We start from the raw sequence: 8,563 nt of genomic DNA, 5'->3' as shown, positions 1-8,563 counted from the left end.
TCTGTTTTATGAAAAAAGGTCAACTTATTGGTGCTTGTTAGTGAAACAGTATATTTATCTATGTATTATACTTTTTTTTTCTCAGTGGATAAATCAATATACTGCAGTTTTAGAGGGATACAGCTTTTCAGATTGCAATCCTAGAAGGCAGTTAAAAAGCAGCTCACTGTGAAGGTCTTGGCCATCATGAATATCAGTAGCTTGACATCCAAATATTCTTTGAAGTCTTCTCTGCACTAGAGACTAATTTTGCGTTAATGAACACCTGTTTATTTCTCTCATTTTACTATAAGTGACATGGACAAAACAGGTTAAACGAAAAGGAGAAGCAAAGCAATTACACTTTAAAAAGGAGTATTTAAACAGTTATGTTATACACAAGAAAGTTATTAATTGCCTTGGCACCGTGGAAAGAGAAAAGACAATTTATCAATTAAAACATGTAAAAAGGAATTTCATTCTCCATGACATTTAAGGAAATGGAATAAACATTTTTATTTGTTCCCAACGACATCATCTGCATAGCCAAATATGGAGGGGAGTAAATGTAAACAGTGTGCTTCACCATTTTCTTCAGTAATATGGTAACTTCCCAGGGAGACTTTTAGTTAGGCTATAACTCCATATTAAACAAAAATAATTACCTCACACAGGCACAAGCAAAAATTGTCACAAGAACATTCAAAGTTTATTCACGTCTAATAATGGCACAAGAATGAGGGTTAAGAGGTAGGTCATTGGCAGCAGGATCAGCCTTTAAAAATAGTAAATCTGGACTCGTCCAGCTTCTTTCTCTCTATGTTTACTCCAGGACCGATAATAAAGAGGAAATAGGCCACGAAAGCAAGATCCTTTAAAGCATTCCACTTATTCTGAAAGTGGCAGGGTTAAAGACTTGAATGAGCCTGGTTCTACAAATCTAGCAAGTTTTGGAAGGTCTAAATCTATACTCTTGCAGCCACCAGGCAGAAAATGTGCGGAGTTTGACCCTCTCTGTAAAGATTCCTATTTTAGACAAGAACAGAAACATCAAGTGATTTGCTTAATTAGCCAGTGAAGTCACACTCACAAAGAGTAATCCTAATAAGTTTACACAATTAATCTACAGTGTGAGAGTTATTTGTTGGAGAAATCATCAAATTTTTATTAGTGAATAAATTAAGGTTGTTGAATTTCAGAAAATTTTCAGGTGGTGAAGGGGAAATACATTTTTTGAACACATTATTAATCACTGCCTAGCTAGAGAGCATGATGTTAGTTCTTGGATATGATACTTAGCACCCTAACATTAAGATAAGCTGCTGAAATGTTCTGATGGGATTTCAGTGTAGTTCTTTGTCCCCTGGAAAAAAGCAACAAAACAAAAACAAAAAACCCACAATCTTGTTATTCAATCTGCAGACATCTTTTTTTTTTTTTTTCTGGAGGAGCATTAAGAACTTGAGAGACACTGTTTTTCATACTACCTGGTTTCCAGGTAAAAGGTAATTTTTAATTTCCTTGTTCAAAGGCTAAATTGCTTCTCACACTTCTACCCGAGAACTAAATCATTCAATCCTTGTTTTTTTCCGTTTTTTCCATAATACCCTCTTAATTCTATTCCAAATATCTCTATTTCTATGAGGATAAACTGTTATTATTAGTTAGACTACTCCTACAGTGTAGCATTAAAATCATCTCTGCTGAAGTTTTATATCACAAAGGAATTAATTGAACACTGCATGACTGGTCTACATGGACTGGAAGTTATCCACGACTGTCAGCACTGGGGAAATCATAAGCATTGCAGGTGGGTTTTATCTAGTGTTTGTTTCCTGAAAAAAACAATAGAAGCAATGATTTCAAGTATCTCTCTTAAGTGACTTTAAATATAAACATATATTTTTAGTTTTCTTAGTAGTCATATACCAATGAACAGGTAGCATTCATTGACAAGTTAATAAGCAGAAAATATGTTCTTCTCTGACGTTGGTATGGAATTGGACACTAAGTTAAGAGAGGAAGAGCACTCTTTATCCTTCACCTATTATGTAGCAGCTAACCAGTCTTTATACTGACTTCCCAGTTTGAATCTCAGTCTGGTGTAATACTACATCAATACTGGAAATTGTTGCAGGGATGTATGGAAAATGAGATTATATTCCCTCCTGTAGATTAGAAGGGAAAAACATAAATACAAACCAGAAAGAAGGGAAGAGAAAAAGGACAGGGTAGAAAGGTATAAGGTGTCATTTCCCTAGCACCAGAGCTGTAGGGTGAATGGTTTTGGAAGCAGACAGAACACTTTCTGTTGTGGTGTACAGGTAGAGTGTTAGGAGGAACTGAAAATATTTTCAAAGATGAGACACCTAGGGGAAAGCAATCTTTCTATTTCTCAAGTGAGGATTTTATTTCATGAGAGTTACATTTACCTCAAAAGTCAAACTGTTCTGTGCATCATTTGATGAACTAGAATGTTCATTGCCGTTTCAGTGATAGAAATGTTTTCAGTTCCTGGAAATTCTAAAGACAGTTTTGCATACTGCTGGTATTAGCATTGAGGTCTGGAGATAAAACAGATGCAGGATTTGTAAGGGTAGGCAATACATCTTAGATAGTGAGTATAGGTGAAAAAGCAGGTAAATTCTCAAATGCTCTAACCTTTCTCCAGATCTGTTGGGATATTCTCCTTACAAATGTGCTTTGATGAATGCTTAACAACTAGATGCTTTTTAGAAATGCTGTTTTCTAGAGCATAAATGAAAGCAGACAGGGAGGTCATTATGTTGAATTTGTACCAGTGAAAGGTCCTCTCATCCACAAAATTTTCCTGAAGCAGAAAAGGTTACTTGTATACAGAAATAGAATGAGAGATAGGATAGAAAGATAAATCTTTTTTCAAACTGAAAGAATGTTATGAAGTTCAAAGCCTACTTTCTTCTGCTCATGTCTATCTTTTTCATGTTTTCTGAGTTCTGGTTCTCCAGCTGAGTTCTGGTATATGCTTTCTACTGTTAAAATTTTTCTTTCTGCTTAAACTATTTTTTTCACGTTTTTCCCAACAGGTGATTTGTTTTCAAATGTGTTTACATAATAAAAGCCAAATTTTTAGTAGTAAAGTTATGAAATATCTTTGGTTAATTAGCAGCCATCACTAATGCACAAAACAATTAGATTTGTGACTGCAGGACTTTGCTTGACTAGTCCAAGCTATCTTAAAGCCCTTAAAGATTGTATGATTTATAGGGTCACAAAGACAAATGTGGACATATTTAATCAGTTCTCAGTTGCAATAAGTACTTTATAAGACAACATAATAAAATAATCAGTTATTGAATAAAAATGCCTAAGCGGGCTGTTAATAAAAGTGTGTGTGCAAACTGTTTAGGATGCCCCAAAGATCTGCCATTCTTGAGGTAGAATTAAAACATTCCAACAGAGTGATTAAGAGGCACTTTCAAGTGTTTCTTTTTGTTGTGGTATTTGTGGCTGGTTTTTGTTGGATTTCTTTCAAACTCTGAAGAGATTAAAGATACCACAGGGAAGTTTTTATTCAATTTCATAACTAACACAAGACACCAAAGATGAGTTTCTCATTTTCCAGTGCTCATTTTAAAATAACTTGACTGTCATGTTTACTATTATAGAAATTCAGCAGGTATTGGGGCACTGATCTAACTCTGTACCTTTCAAAAGCTTTCATTATTATCTTCCTATTTCTCCAAATATCATTAAATATTCCAGAGGCTGGAAAAGGAGTAAAGATAATGAATTAATAATAAAGTTTAATTTTCTTCCTTTTACATCAGTAAGAGTTTCAGTTAACATCTGGTGAATTGTGAAACAAATAGATTTAAGTACTGTTTCAAAAATTCAATAATTGACAGTGCCACTCTGAATTCAACTGGCAAACCACAAATTCTGGAAAGGCTTTTCCAACAAAACCGTCGCCCGCACTGCTGATAGTCTCATTTAATATGTAGTTCACAAAATGTATGTTTATAACTGAATTCCAGAGTTTTTATTTCACTTTTACCACAGATCTCTCATGGTAATTACCTTAAAAATTGGCAGAGCATTGTTTTAAATAGACTATTCCAAAGTATGAGATTGTAATTACTTTTTGACTACCAACAGGAAAGAAAAGTAAAGAACCGTATTTTTTAGTTTCTGAATTTGATAGATTTATGTTAGAACAGAAAATTAAGGATTATTTCATGATGAAATTAAAATGCTTGGGAAGAAAAAAAAAGGAAAATATAAGAAAACAGTAGAAGTCTAAGACAATTAGATCAGACTAGAGAACTCAGAATTCTTTCTTAACTTCAACAGCAATTCTCAGAAATTTAAAATTTTCTGGGTTTTAGAGAATATATCCATTGAATTTTTACCCTCTTAGAATAAATTTAAGAAAAAAATTCTGAAATAAAAAGTCATTTCAAAACATGAAAGATATCAAAATATTCATTTAGAAACTACCAACATGTTTTTACTCTTTTTATTTTATTTCTTTTGGAAGTCTGTGCACAAAATTGGTACCTGACACTAGTTCACAGACTAGTGAAAAGTCACTGGACATTGTTGCTGCTGAAAATCTGTCTCCCCTAGGAAGTAATCTTGATAAAAATTGTTTTCATCAGTTCTAGTTAGTTTGTGAGGCACCTGGCATATTCAGAATATTTAAACACACCCCAAAAAGCCTTTCATACTGAATTAATTTCACAGACTAAACGTATCATAGACCCTTTGTTCCTTAGTTCTTGGTAAATAGGCAGGGACAACTTCAATCATTAAGGAATTTCTCTGGAAAAAAATGAAACAGAAAATGGACTCAACATTACTACAAATTCTGTTATAATTTATCTGCTGCACACAAACACGCAAGAGATCCTACTGGCAAGCTGAAACATTTTTTAAGAGCTAATGCACCAGAGAATATAAAAACACCACTAAGCTTTTTAAAGCTTACTTGCTACCCATTTCAGTAATGTCATTATGTACCAGACTCGGTGAAATCTTGAACACATCAACCTACATGAAGCCAGAATCTGTATTCTCCTGCTGCCTCTAGCTTGACCCAAATAGTTTGAAAATCTTGGTCAAAACTGGTCCCTTGACATTTTGTAATCAAAATCTGCCACCAACATCACTATATGTGTATTCAGGAAGGTTGTTTGTTTTAAAAGACTCCAAACTGCCATGATAAGCAGTTATCCTGTCATTTTTTTCCCCTTCAGGAAGACCAAAGACAGAAGACATTACAGCAGATGTACTGTCCACTTGACAGAACACAAATAACTTACTAATTTCTAGGCCTAGGTCTTGTTTAGATGCAATACAGCTCTATGAATCCTTAACCTTTCCACCCTTTGAAAATTATTTGCATACCTGAAAGAAAAATTCATCTGGTCATCCGGTCTAAAATAGAAGAAAAGCGAGATGACATTTATAAAAAGACGAACTGCAAGCTCCAGGTAATCAGAAGGCTAACCCATGGACTTTTAAGCAGGAAAGGAAGTTTATTCGTGGACACTCAGGGCTACATGAGCTCACAACAGGGTGGCAAAAGCACCTCCTAGGGCCTCTTGGCCGTACATTCTGAGCCGTTCCCTTTTCCTCCTCCGTTTCCCTTCCCCAAGTTATGGGAAAGGAATGCTTCTTTTTGCCAGTTTGGTCTAGCCAGGAGGCAGTTCTAAGGGAAAGACAAAAGGTGGTTGTTCTCATGCATTCTCTCAACAGGTGTTTCTTTAGCCACAGTTGGCTTCTTGAGCGAAGAGAAATTTCTAAACCAGTTTATCTCTTCGCCCATTTCTTGCTTGGGGAACCCTCCAACCCCCACATAAACAAAAGAAACAACAGTCCAGAATAAGAATTTGTGATGAACAAGATCCCATTTTCTAGAAGTATTAATGAAAAAGTGTAGTTAAAAATATAGTTTAATTATTTGGAATATTTGCAAGACTATATGCAAACACACCATGTAAACACTATTTTCCTTTTACTACTACTTCTTAATTAAGTTCATTGATAATTACGTCCTACATTTTCTTTTTATGTCCCATCTTTCTCATTAAACTTCCCATGACTTACATTATAGGACTTGTAATTTACCAGAAGGCTGCAACAGAGACACTGACGTTACAGGTCTTAGGATATACATTTTTAGGATATACATTTTCAGTATTACGGAACACCGACAGAAAATGTTAATAATAGCCAATAAATCATTATTTGATCTCCCACAAAAACTGCGAATCTGCTTAAATCCAGTTCAAGGTTGAAATACCAGTAATTCTTTACCAGTTAAAGTCAGTGCATAGGAATGAAAACATAATTACATATTTCCTCCCCTCCATGTCTCTCTAATACAACTGCAGACTTGCTTGAAGTTACAGGCTCAATATGCATAAAGATTGGAGAAAATACTTTTTTAAATGAAGCTAATATATTTAGACAGATATTGTAAAAGTACCTGTCTAAATATAATGTTGCCTAAGCTTAGGAGGTATTAATACTTCAATCTAGATAATTAATGTTTTCTTCATCATCTGAATGAAAAGTAGCAAAAAGATCTAGATTCATTCTGAAGAATGCATAAATATCTAGACATATGTGTACGTATTTAGGTAGGTAGATGATGTGTTTGTATATGTAATACATACATGTAGTACGTACATTATACATGGAAACATCATCAAGATACTGATTCTACTGACAATAGTAGTAACTAACATAGCGACACAATGCAGATATGTATATGTCAGATAAAAGGAAAAATGGGAAAAACAACTTTTCTTTTCAAGATATAATTTGCTCTCAACAGACAGCAACTTTAACAGATTTAGCTTTTGTGCATTTCTTTAACACCCACCTTGTAGCCTGAGGTGTCAGGTGTGCCCTCAGCAGCTACTGCAAATGATCCATTTATTAACAGTCCGTCAGAAATTACATAGAGGGTGTAGAATACACAGGTTTGATTATATCCACATAGTGATAAACCCTGGGCCTTTAACTTGGACAAGCTTTTTTGACTTTGCTTAAATCTTTGCTCTTAGAAACACAACTCTTTCCTTTCTGTAGCTTTTTAAAGGCTTATCCTTTTCCTTTGTTCTTCAATGAAATGTACTGTGAAGAAATTACACAGGCATAACATAGTCCAAAGCATGTTGTATACAACATGTACACATTTCTCTTTTAAAAGTGCAAAACACCAACAAAAAAATCCCACATACGGTTGTTCCTTGCTTAAAAAAAAAAAACGGGAAGAGGCTTAAAAGAATACTGAATACTATTCAATTCTCAGGTGTCTATTTAGGTTGGACCAAAACAGATTAAATATTAGTTCTAGAATTACTACATACAAGCTCAGAGAAAAAGTTATTATTTCAATAACTACATTAGAATCTAATATTCATTTTAAATTAAACCAAATTAACTAGGTTTGTGCATTTCCGGCTGACAACTGCTATGGAAGATGCCTTCCATGCTAAGTAGAATGACATTCTCCAAAAAAAGAGTATAGTCACAATCTTTCTATTGCTCAGTTCTAGCAAGGTAAGATTGGTTTAATCAGAATTTAGGAGAAAACAAACAAAGAAAAAAAAAAAAAGAGAGAAAGAAGTCTTATTCTCAAACTTAAAATCCTTTATACCCAGTCATACAGAAACTGCAGAGGAAAAATGATTGCCAAGAAAATATCAGAACCTAGTATATGTATTTGAATATTACACATAAGTTATTAACTCAATAGCCTATGAGCATGACCCCCACCCCCTTGTCAAGTCCAAACTTAAAGTCCAGAGAACAATACAAAACATTAGCCCTAGTACCACCTGCACTAAGGCCCCACTCACCTGTGAAATGACTGTTTGCTGAAGCTGGTGGCCCAGAAGGTGAGAGAGGTAGTCTACAACAGCAAGGTCTGCACAGTCACTCACACACCATTAGTGTCGAGCTCCTCTGTGCTGAGATACCCAAATTCGCCATGTAATGCCTTTCTGGCCTGTTCATGACAGGGTCAGGTGTGCTCGTTAGCAGCTACCATCAGGGACCGTTTAAGTTCAAGGGATTATCTGGAGCAAAACAAATTAAAAGAGTCCCTTTTTCCTGGATGGGTGGGAAGGAGAAAGTTGAAGGCCTTTGCTTACATGAAGCTTCACCATCCACCCAAAGCCCTTTGATTCTGCCAGGAGAGAACGTGGAGAGCAGCCATTTCTGTATGAAGTACTTGGGGGAAGCAGGGGAGGTTGGTGTGCCAAACCCTTAACTCCCCCACAGGCTCATACTGCAGCTTTTCCTCATTGGACAAGAACAGCTACTGGAGTCAAATCACACTTACTAACTTTAGGAGTTAATAAGCAACTTTAGTTCTCATTTTTTTTCCAATTCAGGTGCCAAATGGGACCTAGATCTCCATCCACTCCAGAAAAGCCCCTTCACTACCTCTGGTTCATGCTCCAACCCAGGCTGAGGCACACCAGAAGAAACATGGGATATGGCAAGACGGGGAGTGAAACGGAGGAGAGGGGAAAGCTAGAAGCAGGGAAAGGAAATTCCTGACCTGAAGAAGGACCAAACCTATGGG

The 8,563-nt window shown here is 35.5% G+C and overlaps 1 long non-coding RNA gene across 1 annotated transcript; it reads right to left on the bottom strand.

The window, feature by feature from the left end:
- Nucleotides 1-5,497: 5,497 nt before the first annotated feature.
- LOC120324735 lies at nt 5,498-7,934 on the bottom strand. The gene is made up of 3 exons (XR_005566263.1): nt 7,833-7,934; nt 6,851-7,104; nt 5,498-5,671 (listed from the first exon to the last, which is right to left on the bottom strand). It is a non-coding gene; the product is annotated as an uncharacterized LOC120324735 (long non-coding RNA).
- Between the last annotated feature and the right edge of the window lie 629 nt (nt 7,935-8,563).

Source organism: Pipra filicauda, unplaced genomic scaffold (genome assembly GCF_003945595.2).
Source record: "Pipra filicauda isolate LSUMZ 115617 unplaced genomic scaffold, ASM394559v2 scaffold67_size6003252_pilon, whole genome shotgun sequence".
Lineage (NCBI taxonomy): Eukaryota > Metazoa > Chordata > Aves > Passeriformes > Pipridae > Pipra > Pipra filicauda.
The sequence above is the reverse complement of the archived record's forward strand: the minus strand, read 5'-3'. Positions and strand labels throughout refer to the sequence as shown.